The sequence below is a fragment of the Diadema antillarum genome, unplaced genomic scaffold (genome assembly GCF_040938485.1).
Source record: "Diadema antillarum isolate AM-2024a unplaced genomic scaffold, OU_Dant_1.0 scf00000172, whole genome shotgun sequence".
In the NCBI taxonomy this organism is placed as follows: Eukaryota; Metazoa; Echinodermata; class Echinoidea; order Diadematoida; family Diadematidae; genus Diadema; species Diadema antillarum.
The window spans coordinates 1,557,986-1,567,427 of NW_027271061.1; positions in this window are offsets into that span (position 1 = coordinate 1,557,986).

Below are 9,442 nucleotides of genomic sequence, written 5' to 3' on the forward strand. Positions count from 1 at the left end.
ATCCTGGATGTGTGTGAGGGATCTGCCGGGTCGGGGTTAGAATGAAAATGTATCATTTGCGGAGTCTGACAGCAGCATGTAGCAGGATGCGTGTCTTCACGCTGTAGTGCCTGACGCGCGACTGCGTCGGTTGCCGGCTGGCTGCAGTTACGGCTTCACAGCTGTGAGTGACTGAGAGTTTTGGCACCCGGAGCACACCCACGATGCGTCGCAGCGGAACGCGTCTCCCAGCAATTAATTCTTTCATTGGCTGACTCAGCCACGCACAAAAAGTCAGTGACAGCACACAAGAAAGGCAGTTTGCTCTCTCTCTCTCCCTCCCCCTCCCTTCTCCTCTTTCTCTTTTTTCCTCACTTTTTCTCTCCCTTTCCTATCCCTCTATATCTCTTTCTTTCTGAGACCATTGAAAACTCTCCAAAACATTCCCTATTACAGAGACTCCAACTCTCCGGCTTTCGACGGGAGATCTCCCGCTGAAAGCCCAGTTTTGCGAAATCTCCCGTTCTCCCGCTTGAGATTTAATTTCTCCCGCCCTGGCTCTGTGTCTCCCGCTTGAAATGATTTCTTACTTAGTGTCATCGTATGTTGAAAAATAAGCCTGAGATAGCACGAGAGAGCATGCAGCTAGAACCCTAGAGCTTCCAGGGCCCTTAAGCGGGCCCTGGACCCCGGCCAAAAAACAAAACAAAACAAAACAAAACAAAACAAAACAAAACAACCAAAAAAAAAAAAAAAAAACCCAACAACAACCAAACAAAAAACAAAACAAACCAAAGCAAAAAACCCAAAAAAACATTGTCATTATCATTGGCCCCAAGGAAATTCGCACTTCGCACACATCAAATTGGAGTCTCCCATTTGCAAGGGGTTTCAGGCGGGCGAATCTCCAGATCAAAAGGTGCTTTGGGTTGGAGTCTCTGCTATTAGCTGTACTATATTTTTCTTTTCTAAATTCTTCCTTCTGTGCATCTATTCTCATTTCTGTTTTGAGTAACAGCGACCTTTTCCTCACACCGCTTGGAATGCCCTCATTGGCACAACCAGGGCACTTTTTACAAGGTCACATACCGACTGCGTTCATGTCCACAGTTGCTGCCACATGCTACAGTATACCACATGATCCCCAGGCATATGAATGCTCGGGGCATTCTAAAAATACTTGCAATTTCCCAAACTTGCCCAAGTGGACTGGGCAAGTGTCAACAGTCACAACAACAACAAAAAGCTATGCATGCATTCCTACATTAAAAGTATGCTACTTAGTTGCCCAACTGTGCCCTGAGCTGTTATCAGACTCCAGTAACTGGATATCACAACAATAGGGCACAAAAAGAGCATGATACATTGTACTTGTTCTTACTTCCACAACTGGGTCGAATGAAAACATTATTGATTAGCTCTGTCGGCAGAAAGTGTCACCTCTTAAGATACTTGTTTGAATAACTTACATTTTACCATGCTACAAATGCTGCAAATTATTCCAGAGTGGTAACAGCTTAAATGTTCAAAATAGAGTGAAATTCTACCGAAAAAAAAAGCATCAAACTTCATTCGAAACTTGTTACAGCTCTTGAGATCTTTGTTATGTGAGAATATGATTAGATTGAAAGCTTGGCACATCAATCAATCACAGAAGAAAAAAAATAACCTCTTTTCAAACAATTTCTGAAAAGACTGTCACAAATTAAATTTTTTTTTGCCACCAATTTTTAGTTATTAGAGAAAACATATATGCCAAGAACACTATATTTGACTATATTCTCAGAGTGTAAAATGGTCATTTGTGATAGTCAGCAACAACTTTTCCCCTTTAAGAAAATACCATTTCTGAAGCACTGAAAACTATACTCAAGTCAGGCAGTTGAAGGATGCACACAACTGTATTAAAACATCCCAAGTCTGAACTTGTCTACAATCCATGATACTTCCATACTCCTCGAGATGTGATGCTCCCTGCTGAAACCCTACCCCAGGGGCGGATCCAGGAATTCCGTAAAGAGGGGGTGCCTTTACAAAATTAAAGGGGGGCACACGCACCCCCATTTTTTCTTTTTATTTCTTTTGTTTTGGCACACCCAGTGCGCTCCCCCTGGATCCGCCACTGCTACCCTATACACATTACTGGTGACATACAATGCACTTGTCGTCTGATCTGATCTCACAATCATTGTTTCACACTGCACTTCCACAACTTATCTCCACTTCCCATCACTCGCCCCCGCAAAGGGAAACTTGCACAAATCATGCTACATACACAGCACATGGGAAAGTAAATACAGTATGCAGAGAGAGGCACAAATCTCAGACCTTGACTTGCAGTTTCCTAACTTGCCTTCTCGCTTTTCCTCCTGACCTACTTTTGCACATTATTGAAGTGGTCCATAAAGGAACTCTGCCACTGACCATTGATGCACTGAAAGCCATCACCATCATTCTGTAAGCGTTTCATACATTGTTAGGGACAAACTGTCAATTTTTAATTACAAGTGTATTCAAAACACACACATACACACACACACACACATAGTTGTTACTGCTGCTGTTCTTTTGTCTTTATTTTCAACACAGAAGACTGTTGCAAATTGAGAGGACATGGCAGAGCACAGTTTATACATTGCACCTATTTGTTAATTTACAGTGTACATGTTTTATTGTTAAACTATCATACATATCATGTTTTCAACATGTATTTCTCACACTCTGAAAAGGGTTGTCAGAAATGAATTGCGAATAAAAAGTTCAAAAAGTTCAAAGTTCAAGCTCAGTGATGTCAAATACTATGAAGCTTGAAATGAGGTAGTGCTATAAAAGTTATAGCTTAACAAATCTGCATTGTAGTGTTCATTTACATACACTGTACTTCGTTAAGAAAACTGTTTCTCTTTGTTACAAGAAAATGAGCAGGAAAGAGTAAGAAGTAATCAGTCAAAACAGAAGGCCTAGTAGTAATTCACCACATATGTGGCATAGCAGTTGAAAGAAGGAAAACAATATGTTTTGGTGGTGATGATGATGATGATGGGGGGGGGGGGGATTGATTAGTAAGTAGGACACAGGATGAATGTCAGACAGAAGATGATGGCAGTCTGTTGATCCCACTGGTGAAGGCACAAGATAGCCAATGTGTCTTTTGTCTTAAAGTCTGCTGAATTTGTCCTACGATATACAGTAAGATCTGTGACTTTCAGGTTTAACTACTTTGTTTTGGGGTTGTTGTTTTTTTTTTAATGAACACGCACTTTGTAAACTTGTGCACTATAATTCTCAACAATTCATCATGATGCTAACAAGCCATGATTGTACTTTGCTAAGGGTCAGGGTCATCTGGGCCCCGTTGCAAGAAAGTTGCAATCAATTGCAAATAATTGCTAATTTTGAAACAACCATTGTGACAATCAGTTGCAAGTTGCGTTTAAACGCAAAGTTTCTAGCAACGGGCCCCTGGTCTGTTAAGAGACTGAATGCCAATCCTATGGCTGCGTGGATTACTAGTGATGCATACAAATCTCAGCTGCAAAATATCTAACCATGGCTGATTTTGGAACTTTGCTGTTTGTGTTGTTATGTTCACGCACCAAAAAGTGTTTCAAATCACTTGTTGTTGTTTGGTTTGTTTTTGGTTTTCTGGTGGAGCCAGTAGTTTCACCAACCCTTTCACTTCTCTTCCTTCTCTCATCCAACCATCCCTCTCTTCACTTTTTGTCATTGTTTTTAATTCACTGAACAAAAGGGTGTTCCAGACTTTCAGTCTTCAAAAAGAACCAACGCATGTCGTGCTTATTGAATCACATCCGTGAGTCCGAAAGCAAACTTGAATCCTGTTTCTCCCAGTCACATTTCTCCAATGATATTTGGCAAACCATGAGCGTCTGGAAGTGTTTCTGAATTGAGTTTTACTTGAATCTGGGTGTGAGTTTGTGGTTTGAAAGATTTGAATCAACGAACACTCTCTACAGGGATGCCAAGTTAAAAAAAAAAAAATGATGAGTGAGATTTTCATGACTCGGCATCTCGGCGCGAATGTGCGCGCGAGCGAGGGGTTTTTTACCCCTCCCACGGTAGGGAGCTTTTTCAAATTTTAGCTCTTATGGTGCGATCAGGTGCATACTTAAGTAACTAATATTTTTACTTATTTTGAAAGACAAAAGGGAAATATACCTTCAATTGCAGCTATCACTTTAATCCTTTGGGCTATGCTCATTATTATAGGCCCAAGTTGCAGACTTTGCCCAATGCGTGAGAAAAATGGATGCCATGCGTGAGATCGTGAGATGACCCTTAAATGCTTGAGTCTCACTCAGAATGCGTAAGACTTGGTAGCTCTGTCTCTAGGACAGTACAGTTGTAGGAGATGGAACACTGAGAGCTTTGACCTTGCATTCACCTCTGTTTTCCTGGCTTCATACATGCTGTTGTACTCCTGCTCATAAGGAGATAAGAAGATTACTAGTAATAAGCCCTGGAATTAGTAAACACAGCTGCTGTACTGTTCACCATTTGTTGTAAGCAGGCAGGCAGTGAGGGACTTGAACAATTGGCAACTCTGAATAGGAGTTTTTATGCAACAAGTTCATCCAACACCTGTGAATACAAACAAGAGACTTTTGAGATCTGAAATTCCTCAAAGGCAAATATGTGTTTTCCATCTTTAGTTATAAATGGTAAATTTCTACAAACACCACATGTGTTCCAATTCTCTCAAACTACTTTTCTGCTTGCTTGATCTCAAATCAATGTATATGTAGGCCACCATCATCATACCAATGCCTAACTGCGACCAGCCCCAACACGCAGTGTTGGGGCTGCGCATTGTAGCAGACATGATCATGACAGGCGAAGTATAGCGCCTAAAAATCAATATGAAATCGCAAAAATTCTGCAATATGAAGACTTACAGGTGAAGATGTAATGTTGAAGACTGACTGCGTTCAACTTTTGGTTCTGGCAATAGTCCCTTTCTGCTCGGTTTGATGAGTTAAATGCGACTCGGTCGAGAGGAACTCGGGAGAACTACATCTTATACAGTCAATGGATTTGAGATTTGTGCGCATGCGCTGGCCATCAAGTCGTGTAGCTTTGTGGCAAGGCCTTATCATATTGTTGGCAAACCCTCTCGCTGTATATTGCGTTGCTTTCTGGGTGGGTGCGCGCGCGCAGGCCTTGTCAGAAGGCTAAACGCATTGCGACTCCGCCAGCACATGAATATTTACGTGCGCAGTGTACTGCATACTGATTTCGAAAATGGTGAATGGGATGGGGAGCTAGGACTACGGACCCGTATATGGCCGTGAAAAAAACGTTTTTTTCAAGATCATTGGACCAGTGTGAACAAGAACAAGGTGAACGAAGGGTATTAATTAGATAAGAATCTTATGTATACTATAAAAGTACGTTTTTTCCTCGTGATATTCGAAACTTACGGAGGTGCGAAAATCTGTGACAGACTGTGTATGTTTTTCAAGCTTACCGATATAGCACTCTATTGACTCAGGACGCTCCCACAGTGTGTAACTGTGTATACGGAGCGTCCCGGGGTTAACCAATGCCAAAGGACACACTATGAAAGTGTGACACTTGTTTCCTGCATTTACAATTGTAATACTATTACTATGCCAATCCTTTCAAGACCATCAAGCTTTGATAGGTGAAGCCAGGTGCAGAAAACAACATAAAAATTACATATGTGTTCATTCTTTGTGTTTTTTCAAATTTTTACGACTAGACCACTAGAAATCTCTAGTGTACTAGCTCTCATCAAATCACCAGCAGAAGACTATCACTCTAAAACATTTTTATGAATACAATTCATTATCTACTGTAGACACCTAAAGGCTAAAGCTCACATTCATAACTAATGAAACAGCATTCTTTTAGTTTTATTTTGGTTTCTGTTATAAATTACATATCGCAAAACTTTGCCAAAAGACAATCTTTTTCAGATAAAATGATGTTAAATATGATTACAAATTTATCACATCATTTAGATTCTAGCAATAAGATTTATAAAGGTGTCATAGCCCCTACAGTATATAATCTTTTTATTATCATTATTCGTACGATCAACGATAGAATAGATAAATGCATTTCTAACAATCAATTTGAACACGTTTGCTGGTTTAAACATTCAATTGCCAATATGGTAAACAGTAAATTAAACTAAAGCTTGATAATCCTTATTTTAATGTGATATTGAAACTTTAGATTAGAATCTAGCGTAGTCTCGTAGACCATATCACTCACAGCTTGGTGTACTACCTTGCCAAGTGGCCCTATCCTTGATTTTGCGGCGTAGGCCTAGCTAGCTAGCTCGCTTTGCTTGAATCCCTTCACTTTCGCAAATATAAGTACATGGGACTATGCAATAACTCAAAAGCTGACCGTTATTTTGACGCAAAAAGTCGCGGTTTTTTCGTCGAAACACAACGAACTGGAATCACTTACCACCTAATTGTATAAATCAAACGGCATGTTTCGATAAATACCGCAAGATCCACCGAACTTCATTGACTAGTCTTGCGGACCATGAAACAAATTCAATTTCGACTCCTTTCCGCCGGTCGGGATTTTCGTAATTCATTCGCATTTCCTTAGTGATGGCGTCCCTCATTAGCATAAGATCGAGTGCGAGCTAGATTGACGAGTGTACAGCTGAGTTGAGGACACGCCCTCGATTGATTTCAGGCAGCTTTACTCGTGTGATGAGTAATACTAGAATCATCATTATCTTGTCATTCAGACACAAATCATAGGCCTGTACATTTGATGTGTTTCTCTCTCCCTCGGATCCCTCTCTCTCTCTCTCTCTTTCTCTCTTTCTTTTTTTTTCTTTAATTCTTCTTCTCTCCCTCCCTCTCTCCCCTCTGTGTAAATCTATGTAGGCCCTGGATGTAACACAACACATTACATTATCTCAACATGATATCCCTCTCTCTCTCTCCCTATCTCCGTGTCAGTTGTGTCGTTATGGAACTGGTTTAAAGAATAACTGGATAGGTTCTACTATAAGAAAATCTAAGAAATCTTTACTTCGAAGGAATTTCATTTAGAAGGTCTCATGCCAAAAGTGATATTGATGGGCCTACCTATAAATGATTTTGAGGGCCCTATATTATTCTCACCTACTTGGCTCGATCTATTTCTTTTATCCACCATTATTATTTGTGCTTTTGAGTGCCTTTCATCTTCACTGAGAATACAACTGATTATACAAAACAATACAATCAATTTAATTCATTCTTCAGTGTCATATGCCTACAGAATTTCATGTCTAGTACTATCTATTGCAAACTTTGCAATGTATAGATCAATTGCAAGTTTTCATTTTTAGAAGGGTGCTACAATTAATTGCAAGTTATAATTGATTGCATATTTGTAATCAGTTGCAAGACTTGATGTTGATTTTGGGGATTTGCAATTGATTGCAAGTTTAATTGCAACACCCCCTCCAAGTATAACTATATACCTAGATAAGTACAGTGTACATACCTTGGTATGACGGGATTGCCCTTACAAGTGTCTGAGAGAGGGCGCTCTTCAAGAACAGTTGGTGAACTGCTCATTTTGACTCTTTTTTTGTTTTTCCATAATCTTTTATTGATTCCATATTCAATACAATTTCATGATAAATCGAATCACATATATTAAAGAATCTACAATTCAACAAAACACAATTATAATGAAATCAAGCCAAGCTGTACTTCCAGCAGAAACAGTGCATTCGTAAAGAATATACAATGCACCGGAAAAACAAAACAAAACAAAAAAACAAGAACATACACTGCTTACTTACTTTCATTAAAATCAAAAGGAGATGACCTTTTAGCATGACAGTGCATTCATAAGAAAAAAAGAATATTTATATTAAATGGAGCTGTACTTTCAGCATGACAGTGCTTCATAAGAAAAAAAGAATATTTAACACATCAATATACACCCAAATAAAATTGATATACAACCAAATGGAATCGATATTCCCTTTAATCACCCCTCCCCCTCCCCCTCCCCCTCCCTTCCCCCTTCCCCGTGGACATCTGGCTCCGGGTCCTTCCATACTTATTTTCAAATTTTCCCATTTACTGAAATGAATGGTTAAAGTTCCCCTCATTGATGCTAATTTCTTTTCCTCAAATCTATCCTCTAAAATCTTATTTTTTTATTTCGTTATATGTAGGCGGCTTTCCATATTCTCTACTTTAAAAAATCAAATATTCTACCAAAATCAAAATATGATTTAACAACTGGTGTTTTCCAATATTGTCCTCCTTCCACCCAAACAGAATTTCTTCCCAAGTACAATTTTTAAAATCAACATCCTCCATCATTTTTTCACATAATTCCCAGATTAATTTCACATGCTCACAAGTGTAGAATAAATGTTTGTATGTTTCTTTTGTTTTGTTTTATCGATCAAAAAAAAAATGCTCATTACAGCGCGACCATTACAAAGGGGGAAGGGAGAGAAGAAGCAAACAAATAAAAATACAGTATACAGCAAAGAACACGCAGTGTAAAGTGTGATATAGCAACCAACCTTAAATCTCTGCTTCCTTTTTGCCACTCTCGAGTTTGTTTCCTGGGTGATGTTCACATACTTTTTAAAACTTTGGAAATGTGGAAAATTTTCCGAAGTTTAGAAACCTAAATATAATTATATGATATGAAAAATATGTAAGTAACATGGTATGTTAATTTCAATCTACTAAAGCTCCGAATGTGCAATCCATAACTTTACCACGCTTGCCAACAGATAAGCTTTTCTGAATTCGGTACAAGGCTGTAGAAAAACAACGTTTATAAACTTTATCTCTGAGAGCAGGAAATACACTTTTGGATCATGCTTCTCCGTTTTAATCAGCTTTGTGATTTTACATTGTTCTCCTTACTTTCCGTAATCCTCTCGACTGACTGCCATCGTCCTTTTCTGTTGAGAATCCGTCGTCAGATAGCACTCTGAACTTTGTTCTCGATATTCCATTGCAATTAATGTTCTCTTCTCTTCTGCTTTCTCGTTTGAGAAATTACTCTGGGATGTAAACCTTTGAAATAAATGCCATATAATGTTTCTCCCAATCTGTGTGCATCTTTATTTAAAGAACATCTTCTTCTTCTTCTTCTTCTTCATCATCATCATCATCACCATCATCATCACCATCATCATCATCATCATCATCATCATCTCCTCCTTCTCCCCCTTTACGTCTTTCAATGTCTCCCTCCTTTTTTTCCTATTCCTGTCTTCTTCTTTTTCATCCCTCATTAAACTTGCGACTTCCTTTAATGTATACTCAAAACTGTTTTATCTCTATAGTATCTATATAGGCTAATACTAATCCTATAAATGTAGTTTCATATCTTAAGATTGATTACATTATATTCTATAATAGGGAAAGATCGGACTAACAGACTTGTTGAAGTCTCATCAATATTGGACAGAAATTGAGCA